At 36.1% G+C, this 12,194-nt stretch overlaps 1 pseudogene; it reads left to right on the forward strand.

Moving 5' to 3' along the window:
- The window catches only part of LOC137562108 (zinc finger protein 850-like), a 44,737-nt pseudogene that overhangs the window by 5,552 nt on the left and 26,991 nt on the right, over positions 1-12,194 (forward strand).

Here is a 12,194-nt window from a genome sequence, read left to right on the forward strand (position 1 = left end):
CAATTCCACTTCAAGGGCTTTTTGGACTGCTTGTCCACTCAATTAATATATAGGGGGACTTGTCCTTGTACCAAACAAATATACAACCAGCACTGCTTCTCTGTGCAATGCATTCATTTTCTCCTTACAATCATGAGGTACTGTACAAAAGTGTGTTACATTCACACAAAACACACATATATGCTTGTGGGGCATAGTCTGGGATTCCTGCGGACACAAGTGTGAACCCTGCCTCAAGAAGGTTTAAACTATTAAAGGACAACTGATCTGTGATGGATATAGAGACAACCATATTTATTTCCTTCTAAACAACAGTTACCTGACATCCTGCTGATCTTTCTGGCATCAGTAGTATCTGATTCACACACCTGAATATTGTTGGCAGGACCGTTTGCTGGGAGAACCGTTTCCAGTGAACAGTCGCCGTTCTGCAGGTCGCAAGAGGTGTGAAAAGTAAAAAGCCATCACACCCACACTAGACTTTCCTAAAGGACCCTTTTTTGACCCTTCACCATGAAGTCAGGTGGGACAGGACGGCCAATCCAACCTGATCATAACCTGAACCACTTGCCCCCCCCCCCCTCATAAAAGACAGGATCCTGGTAGCCATTTTAAGTATCTCTAGTCAGTACACAACCATCCTCTCATCCAGTGTGCCATAAACAGGAATTATAATCTAGAATACACTTTCATGAAAAAAATGTTTTGTTTTTTTTTACTCATTTTAGTTTTCAAAGTTATGTTTTTTTTGTAAATGAGTTTAATAGAAACTTGTGAAATATTGCTTATGAAAGCAGGTCACCTGATAGCACAGCTAACACGTTTTCAAGATAGGGAGAAAAACATGTTGCTGTGGTCTTTAATATGTGTGAATATTACATATGTTTTACTGCTAGAGCTAGAAAATTATAGTGAGAAAGAAATGAATCTAAAGCCAGGCTCATTTAAAAGATATACATATTCATGTAAGATTCTTAGAAAGATAATATTTTGAGGAGAGTGCTTTCCAAATATATGAATTTGGTACTGATGATCTTATTATTTTGCATGTAGAGAACACTGAAACTGCCCATTCTTTGTTGATCTATTCATTGCAGTTACATCTATTGTTGTGCTAGTGAAGAATCACCAGCTTAGATCAGTTTCATCCCATATGCCTTTTGTTCATATTGTTTACTGACTGACCTTGCTGGCTGGGGGGAGGGGAGAAGTTTTTTTTTTTGCATTGAAACTGTCCTTTATCACTACTGTAAAAAACACACCCTTTGTTGTAATAAAACCCTTTTAGACAATCCAAAACCACCCCATACTGGTCAATGGAGGAGACATGAATATAAGATGGGTCAGGCCTCAGTCAGAAAGAAGGAATACAAAGTTCTGATACTTCCTCCTACCAGGTAACTATGAACATGTTGTTGAACTACGAACTTGTTTCCTTAGCTGCAATATTAATGTAAATGCATTGTAGTTAGGAGTGTATTGGGTTCTACTGTATTTTAATTAGAAGTCTGAATTATGTTAACAAATTTGATATTATGCAAAACATAAGTCAATTTTATGTGTGAATCTTATAACTGGGCAGCCCATGTGTGAGTTATATACAGTACAAAAGTGAACCTGTCATAGGGAAAACATGAGGCTGTCAGTGTTAGGCCTGGGCTACTTTTTTTGCATGTGATCAAGAGATTTAACTTCTCTTTGTCAATTGCTCTTTACATCAACTTTTATTTATTGATTTGAAAATTAACTATAAATACAAAATCATGTTTAAAGAGATTGTGATTAACACCACAATTGCAAAATAGAAGTCTCTACAGATGAACAAATGTGGCATAGTGAAATGACACAGTAAAAAATGTCAACATATATAAAAAGCATGTAAAAAGGAAGGAAGCTGGTCAGTTTCAAGAATTAGATTGCTTAGTGATTGTTGAAAGAGTATATAACAGAGTATATATTAATGATGTGGATCAGATATGAATGAATTTGTCAAACGGTTTGATTTCTGGTAGAAGAAGCTATGTTAAGTTAATGATAAGGGTGTACAGTTTTTGAAAGATCAGCTGAGAGGACTACAGACTTATTAGTAAGTTTGCATTTTGTATACTAGAAGTACATTTCAAAATACCATGCATGAATTATTTACTTATGAATGGGTGAGTAATGCAATAATGAAAAGAGACCATATTAACAAAAAAATGTACATTTTTTTTCATCTTATGTGATTCTGTTTCCAGCTAGTATAAGAGCATGATGATGTTTATTGACAGCAACATTTGTGGAAGAGTGGAGGAGAGGGCTATTCGTTTATGGCTGTTAGTGTCAAGTGCTCTAGTTTACTTAGGCAAGTATGGGTTGATAGGCTGAGTAAGGAGAGTGGAGAATTTGTGAAGTAGGGAAGAAGAAATATGGCATTGGTGTGCATTAAACATTAATTCATTAAATATGAATGAGTTAATTCGTTTAGTTGCCTTTGACCAGATCTTGTTGACCTTAGGACAGGAACAGAGAAGGTCATGGAGATTTTATTTAATGTACTTACATTTTGGGCAGGCAAAGGGCATGGTTGAGAGCCATTGCTCTTTTAAAAACCAACATCAATGAAAAACTAGGACATTTAAAATACACGTGTAAACAATAACGTTAGATAGATAATTGTTCCAGAGCCACATATAGTATGAAATTCTCAAGTTTTGTTTTTTGTTTTTTTTTATAATTTTTAAAAGCACTTTCTGGCAAAGACCTATGCAAAGATGTGGGCCATACTCAAAATACACTCTTTTGACAGTACACTTTATGCATCATTAAAATAGATTTATGTTCATTCGGGCTCCATGATGGCCGTTATCTTAGATTTTGTTAACAACCTTATAATGATTTGCATGCTGCCCTACCCTATACCCTAACATGCCTATAACTATTCCTAACCATAACTTCTAATCCCACTACACTAACCCCACTATTGCTAAGCCTAACACTAATCTCAAACCCCATTCCCTAACAGAAACCCACCCTTAACTACACTTATCACTAACTACTATAGCTGACCTTACTTGGCTGTGACTATTGGGGATAACAGTACTTGGCTATACCTTCACTGCTGCCACTCAGATATTCAGCTATACAGTACCTAATCTTGGTTCCAACCCTCTTTGCAGGGGAATTTTCCAGACACTATGGGCATTTGTGTGCATTCTTTTACAGTAACTCATTCAATTAAAATTGCATGCAGTGTGTGAGTTTATACTGCAAGATGGAAAAACATTTTCTTTACACAGACAAAAATGCAAACATGATTTTACAATTTTTAAAGGGAACTGTAGGTGAGAGGACTATGGAGGCTGCCATATTTATTTCCTGATAAGTAATGTTAGTTGCCTGTCAGCCCTGTTGATCTTCTGGCATAAGTAGTGTCTGCTACAAAACCCTGAAACAAGCTTACGGCTAATTCAGTAAAACCTGAGTCAGCTGAGTCAGAGTACCTGATCTGCTACATGCTTGTTCAGGGTCTGTGGCTAAAAGTATTAGAAGCACAGGATCAGTAGGACTGCCAGGCAATCAGCATTGTTTAAAAGGAAATAAATATGGCAGCCTCCATATCCCTCTTATCCAATTTGCATTCAATTTTTGATAGGTGGGAACCCTGACAACTACAGAAGAAAAAGTAATTTACAGTGCATTTTACTCTGGGGCAAATGTATCCTATATATATAGATCTATGTATCTATGTATCTATGTATCTATGTATCTATGTATCTATGTATCTATGTATCTATGTATCTATCTATCTATCTATCTATCTATCTATCTATCCATCTTTACGCAAATTGCATTTTTTTCATTTTATAGTAGTTCTTTAACCTCAGTATAGAGCAAACAAGCTTACAAACCATTAAATGTTTTTACCTAAAGCTATTTATCTCAAAAGTGTATGTCAGACACACATATCAGTGTTGCGTTTTGCTTTCAATAAATGAATTAGCGGTACATTCACAAGTGTGTAAAATGATGAAACTTCCCAAATAGACCGTAATTAAAATCTTTTTTCGCAGGGCTTTTGCAGAGCAAATACGTTTTCACATCCTGGCGTCAGTCAGGAAGTGAAGTCTTTGATCTGGAAAAGAATAAATACAATGTATTTATTCTAAAAACATGAACACTATCGCTGCACAAAACAATTTTTTGTGCGTTGTGTTTTTCCTACACCTTCCATTGAGGCAAAATCGCCTCAAAAATGGCCCAATGCAATGCTTTTCTGAGCAGATCGGGAACGAACCACTCAGATGTGAACTCTCTCATATAGATTCATGGTGTAAGCACTTTCAGGACGATTTTGAAAAATCGCCAGCGCTTCAAAAAAAAAAAGAGAAAAATGCCTCTAGTGTGAACGAGCCCTGAGGGAGCGTTTAAAGATATCAAAGGTTGGACAGTGATGGATGTGTTGTGGAAGGGCATTCCAGAGAAGGGCTAAAGCACATGGAAAATCTTGTATACATGAATGTGAGGAGGTAAATCTAGATGACTACAAAAGAAGGTCATGTGCAGATCTGAGACTGTGTTTGGGTTGGTATCTGGAAACTAGTGAGGAGATGTACTTTTAGAATTTCCAAAACTGACAGTAAGCTGGAATCCTTGTTTTAGGGAACCATAGCAGCAATATTATCTCAGCAATACACAGTTAAAGAGGCTTTTACAATGAGCTCCCCTCCCCCAGAAACGTCTATCTAGCCAAAAGGGCATTCATTGCAAAGGGAGGGATAAAGTGTTCGTAGCTTACTTTCAACACCCTGACTAATCTATTCATTACTGTTCAATGTTGACACTCTTATCTGTAAGTTTGTTTGTGCATTGCTTATTGTTTTAGTCCAAAAAACCAAAGTAATTAAGCTGAAACAGTGTTTTTCCTTAGTATGTGGCCCCAACTTGAAAATATTGAGTTTTTCTATTAGCAGTAGGATACTGTACTGTGTTAGCCATCAGTAAAAGCAAGAACATTTGAATCAGGATGATACCATTTATTGGCTTCCCTGCCAAATAAATGGTATCATCCTGATTCAAAGCTTCTTGATTTCCCTTTAAGTGACAGATACTGTATAATGCTTTGAAGATTGCAGAGAATGCCATAGATATTATTCAAGAGGACCTGTCTGTGATGCAAGGAGCTTTAGCACTGCAGTAATGAGAATAAAGCAGGATAAGATATGACAAAATGCAGGTGAACATAAATAAACAATAGCAAAGCACAGACTAATTATCTGCTTTTCCCCAAAAAATGTTATCTGCATTTTCAAGATGCAAATAAGGAGCTGGAAAAAGAAAGTTTATTATTTTTATATTCATGTTTTAAACATAGTAGGACACACTATTTTGAATTATACATCTCACAGAAAAAAAAAAAAAAAAAGAATATCTTATTTAAATACCGTATATTCCGGCGTATAAGACAACTGGGCGTACAAGAGGCCCCCCCAACTTTTCCAGTTAAAATAGAGAGTTTGGGATATACTCGCCGTATAAGACTCCCTCTTCCAACGCACACCAAATAAAAAAAAAAAAAAAACATGGTATACTGGTGCTATGTATGAACAGATACTGGTGCTGTGCTGTATGTGGTACCCAGTATATAACAGTATATAGGCTATTGACTGGTTGGATTGGTCAACTCTCCCTCTCCCTAAGCGGATTGGTCAGCTCTCCCTGTCTCCCTGTTTATCAGAGCGGTATGGAAGAATAGATTGCGCTGTACCCATAAAACATGCCTCTTTCACCCTTCTGGCCCACCCTTGTATCCTATTTAGCTCCTTCTCTGCCTCTCAGATCTCCCACATGTGCGCCTGCGCCACTTCACTTCAGTCCTCAGCAGCGAGATCTGAGAGTCGGTAACAGGATAAGGCGTGTCACTTGGCTTCAATGACACCCGGCGTATAAGACGACCCCTGACTTTTCAGATGATTTTCAAATGTTAAAAAGTAGTCTTATATGCCAGAATATACAGTAATCTGAAACAGGTTACCTTACAACTATTCATATTTGAGGAATTTAAAAAATTAAAAATTATGTTATTTTTCAAAATGATGTTATTTCTCAACCTACATAATTTTTCTGGCAATACAAATAACATTTTATTATCACCAGCCATGTAGCTGTGACCAGGTCAGTCTGGTTCTAATGATCCTGTGTACCATCAGATGGAATTATTTTCAAGAATAATTGAAATCATCTAACCTAAATATTTAATAAAAGATTGTGAAATATTACTAATGAAGTAGGGAGGGTAATGTGGTACACAAGTCTTTCATACACACAACTATGACATGTTTCAGTGTCAGAGCTAGAAATGAATCGGGAAAAATAAATGTATAAAAACAAAGAATCTTATATATATATATATATATATATATATATATATATATATATATATATATATATATATATACTGTGTATATATATATATATATATATATATATATATATATAGATGTATATATAGATAGATATAGATATATATATATATATATGTATATATATATATATATATGTGTATGTGTATGTGTATGTGTATATGTATATGTATATATATCCTCATGTAAAATTCTTAGGAAGATAGAAAATATTTGAAGAGAATATTTTCCAAGTATGTGAATTTGGTACTAAACGTATAATTTTGCATGCGGAGAACACTGGTCTACTGACCTATTCATTGTGGTTACATCTATTGTTATGCTAGTAAAATCTCCAGCATAGGTCATTTTCTTCCCATGTGCTTTTTGTTCATATTGTTTACTGTTAATGAGTTATCACCTGTAGGGTGGGGGTGAATTTAAATAAAGAGGTACTGAACCTGTCCTTTAAAACACTTCTTAACAAGTCTTTTGTTGTTGACAAAAAACACTTTTTAGCCAATCCCAAACCACCTTATGCTAGTGAATGGAGAAGGAGTGACTATAACATGGGACAGGGCTTAGTAAGACAGAAGGATCAGAGAGTTCACAGGAATACAGCCTACCAATACTACATCCTACCAGGTAACTATGACTTTTCTGGTGTCCTTAGTTGCAATATTAGTCCAAATGCATAGTAGCATTATTTTACAATCTTTAGTTTGTATTTTTAAGTTGAAATTTAAATAATATATATATAGATTTTCTGGCATTGAAAGACATCTGTGGGCATGGCTATAAATACTAGGTAGTTACCAGAAGTGTTTCTCCAGAGATTTTATCAGATTTTATCTTTTTGGACTTATTGGTCAAAGCCATGTAAGGTTTTTTTTTTGCTTTGCTCTGGATCATCTGATATATCTGAAAGTGTAGGCTAATGCTGGGAATGCACTATTAGTTTTTTGGCAGGTAGATGACTCGATAGATAATTTTCCAACAGGTCTGATCTGATTTTGATCATTTTTCTGATCTATTTTCTCATAGAAGTGAATGGAAATCGATCAGAAAAATGATCAGAAAATCGATTGGACAGTAAATCTGCTGAAAACAACTCATTGTGTATTCCCAACCTTATTATCTGGTTGAATGTACAAAGTATGTATGACTTTTTTCAACTCAAATAACTACGTAACTGTGTTAGACTTTTTTTTTAAGTTAGTAGGAACTATAAAAATGCCCTTTATGTCTGAGTTGTTTATAACATGCAATATAGTTTTATATCACATCAATTTATTTCATTTTGTTTGATACACTGTTGGAGCTTCTGGAAATATAGGAACAATGATGTGTAATATTTTTAATTGCAGGTGGGTTACAAACCTCAGTCTTGCTCAACTCTAAGAATATTTTACAACAAAGTGGATCTCCAGCAGCCCATGATGAGTCACAGAGGAGACAAGCCGCATCACTGCTCAGAGTGTGGGAAAAGCTTCACTTATCAATCACGGCTTGTTAGACACCAGAAGTTTCACACCGGGGAGAGGCCATTTGTCTGCTCAGAGTGTGGGAAACGTTTCACTCAAAAGTTACCCTTATATTACACCAGAGAATCCACACTGGAGAGAAGCCATTTTCTTGCTCTGAGTGTGAGAAATGTTTTAGTGACAAGAAATGCCTCATGGATCATCAGAGGATTCATACAGGAGAGAAGCCTTTTTCCTGCTCAGAATGTGATAAATCTTTTAATCAAAAGTCAGCCCTTAAAATACACCAGAGGATTCACACTGGAGGGAAGCCATTCCCTTGCTCTGAATGTGGGACATGTTTTAATTCAAAAACAATCCTTATAGCCCATCAGATGATTCACACCGGAGAGAAACAGTTTTCTTGCTCTGAATGTGAAAAATCTTTCACTAAGAAGTCAACTCTCAAAGCACACCAGAGGATACACACGGGAGAGAAGCAGTTTTCCTGCTCGGAGTGTGGAAAATGTTTTACTTGGAAATCAAACCTTGTGGCTCATCAGGTGATCCATATAGGAGGGAAGCCATATTCTTGCTCTGAATGTGATAAGTCATTCAGCACTCAACAACTGTTAAATATTCATCTCCGGATTCACACGGGAAAGAAGCCATATCAATGTACAGAATGTAATAAATGTTTCTTACAGAAGGTACATCTTACTCGGCATCAGAGAACTCACACAGGAGAAAAGCCATTTAGTTGCTCAGAATGTGACAAGAGCTTCTCAGTACAGTCACATCTGAGAAGACATCAGAAGATACATAAGCGAGTGGATGTGAGCCTGTAATCTGTTTTTAATGAACATTTCTGTTGTAACATCACATGATTATGATGTTTGATAAGTGTAAAAGATATATATATATATATATATATATATATATATATATATATATATATATATATATATATATATATATATATATATATATATATATATATATATATATATATATATATATATATATATATATATATATATATATATATATATGAAGCTTATGTAGCTTCAGAGACCATGGACATACAGAGAGTACATTGTTTTTGGTCATTTATTAAGGAAACTGAAGATGAAGTGAACTGTGATTAGCTGGTACACTAAAAGCTGACACAATTTAAATATACATTTACATTTTTTTTTACACAATGGACTGTAATAATAGAAGGATACCCAGTTAATCAATGCTTTATGTTTGTGATAAAAATATTGTAATTCCAAATCCCGGTGTATGCATATTCATGAAATGGGCAAGTATAAAATACCTTATAATTTAATTTTTTCTTATGTCACTGTCACTTAAAGTAAGTTCTAAAAATCTGATACATCTGACAGGTTTTTGGACTAATCCATCTCCTCATAAGGGAATAACCTGATTGCATTTCAATCTGGGAGAATTGTACCTCTTATAAGTTTGTGTACACATTGGTTTTAAATGTTAAATTTTTTCACAATATTGGTCCTTTAAGTTTTTGATCTGTAAATATCTCTTTTAATCAGTGTCTACATTCAATGAATGGGATTATCCATGTATTTCTATATGTGCACGGATGTGTGTGATGGTTTTAAAAAATTATTTTATTTTAGATTTGAAATATTATTTTGGTCCCCTAATGACATTTGGTGATGGGATGGTTAAAATTTTGCATAAGTTCTAATTTGATGTACGTGTTTTTATATCCTCTTTATTTGACGCGTTTCTGTTTTACATGTATTTTAATAAAAACTGTAATTTCTTTAGTATTTTTCTGTGCTGGATATTCTATAAAATTTCATAAAATTATATTCTAAATTCCATGAAATGTGTCTTTTAGACAGATTGACAGATCTATATCTATTTCAGATTTAGAAAGATATCTATCTATCTATCCATCTATCACGGTTGGGGCAATACTTGGTAGTTTCTAACATTCCGCCCATAGCCTGCAGGAGAGGGAGGGAAAGACGGGGAGGCTGGGAATCGCTGCGGAAGGGGGCTTTGAAGAGCCCCCCCCGCAAGGCACAAATAGCTGGCGGCGATCAGACCCCCCAGCAGGACATCCCCCTAGTGGGGAAAAAAGGGGGGAAATCTGATTGCCCTGGCTGATTCCTGATCTGTGCTGAGCCCACGCAGCACAGATCAGCCATAAATCCCCTGGTCCTTAAGTGGTTAAGGTGCATACACACGTCCAACTTTTGCGACTGATAACAGCCGGTTTTCCCGATCTGCTTGGTGGAGCAGTTGGACCAAATTTCGTTCAAACGACTGTCTGTCAGGTCCGTACATGTGTACAAATGACCAGCGGTTGGACAAGAATTGCACGAAGGGAGTTGGATGACCTCCAGTCTGTCAGACAACATGTAAATTAGTTTGTCGGCTGCTTTGTTTGGACATGTGCATGTGATGTTTAAACAACTTGTGTTTGCCTGTCAAATGACTGATCCAAACGACAATCAGGCGTAAAGTTGGACTGTGTATGCACCTTTAGTTGGTTGGTATGTGTGTACATACTTGTCAGGTAAACAACTTGTTGTGTGGTTAGTCATGTTGTGCGGTTGGTTGTGCATTAAGTTGGATGTGTGTATGAGCCTTTAAACATCAGCAGTTCATACTACTTGTCTATGCTGTACAAACATTCCTTTTCTATTAACTACCTAAACATCTCAATTTAGTTTTCATATTAATATATCATACACATTTTTATATTTTGAATATTTATATTGTGCTAACATATCCAGCTGGTTTTTTTAGACAGTATATAGGCATCCCTTTTACTGCTTTCTCTGCAAACATTTTGGTGCCAGACACCACAAGATACAGTATGTTTAAAGGACAGCTGTAGTGAGAGGTATATGGAGGCCGCCATATTTATTTCCTTTTAAGCAATACCACATGCCTGGCAGCCCTGCTTATCTAATTGACTGCAGCAGTGTCTGAATTACAACAGAAACCAGCATGCAGCTAATCTTGTCAGATCTGACAATAATGCCAGAAACACCTGATCTGCTTCAGGCTTGTTCAAGATCTGTGGCTAAAATTATTAGAGGCAGAGGATCAGCAGGATAGCCAGGCAAATGGTATTGCTTAAAAGGAAATAAATATGGCAGCCTCCATATACCGCTCACTACAGTTGTCCTTTAAATGTGTTATCTATGGGCAACATACCTACGTAAGTCTGAGCTGTTTTGGTGGCATAAGATGGTTTCTATAGAATATTAGAGAGGTGGATGTAAATGTTTTTGATGATAAATGTGTGATATATGTTTTGCTCCATAACAGCAAATGAAAATAAATACCTATTGAAGAGGTATGATACGTTTGATTAAATAAAGATGCCCTATATGGTAAAACAAACAATACTTAAATGCCATAAGCACTGATCAGTGCTACACACACTATTTTGCATTTGCATTTTAACAATTGTTCTTTACTTTTTTTTTTTTTTTTTATTATTATTGATTTCTAAAGCACCAACATATTCCATGGGGCTGTACAGACAATGGTATACACCATTATACAAAATACAGAATTGGTAAAAAAAAATACAGAAATTGTAATAACAGTGACAAAAATAACATAAGCAATAAAAACAAATTCCAAAACACAAAAGGTTGATAGAGCCCTGCCCTTGCAAGCTTACAAGCTAAAGGAATGGGGAGGGGGTGGGGCAAGTGGAGGGGTATACAATAATCATACCTAGAGGCAGTATGTTTTTAGGTTATCTTGTAAGGATTGTAACTTGGTCTTATGTCAGGGGTGGGGCTGGGAGGGGGGGGGGGTAATGGCCTAAGGTAGAGCATATGTTTGTAGGCAAAAGTGAGTTTTGACGAAGCGTAAAGGTTAGAGAGTGATGGATGTGTTTCAGAAGGGCATTCCAGAGGAGGGGTAAAGCACGTGCGAAGTCTTGTATACATGAATGCAAGGAAGCAATTCTAGAGGAGGACAGAAGAAGATCATGTGCAGATCTGAGACTAGTCTGATGTAATTTAAGAATTTCCAAAACTGACAGTAAGCTGGATTCCTTATTTTAGGCAACCATAGTGCAATACTCTCCCAGCAATACACAGTGGAACCTGAACAATAAAAGCCCCTCCCCCCAGAAATCTCTATCTTGCCAAAACAGCAATTAGTTCCAAAGGGAGGGATAAAATGTTTGTAGCTCATTTTCAACACCTGGGCTAATCTATTCACTACTGTTCAATGTTGACACTCTTATCTGCAAGTTTCTGCTGGAAGCATTGTCTGTTGTTTTGGTCCAGAGAACACTGAAACTGCCCACTGTTTACTGACCTATTCATTGTGGTTACATCTATTG

Source organism: Hyperolius riggenbachi, chromosome 3, assembly GCF_040937935.1.
Source record: "Hyperolius riggenbachi isolate aHypRig1 chromosome 3, aHypRig1.pri, whole genome shotgun sequence".
NCBI classification, from domain to species: domain Eukaryota; kingdom Metazoa; phylum Chordata; class Amphibia; order Anura; family Hyperoliidae; genus Hyperolius; species Hyperolius riggenbachi.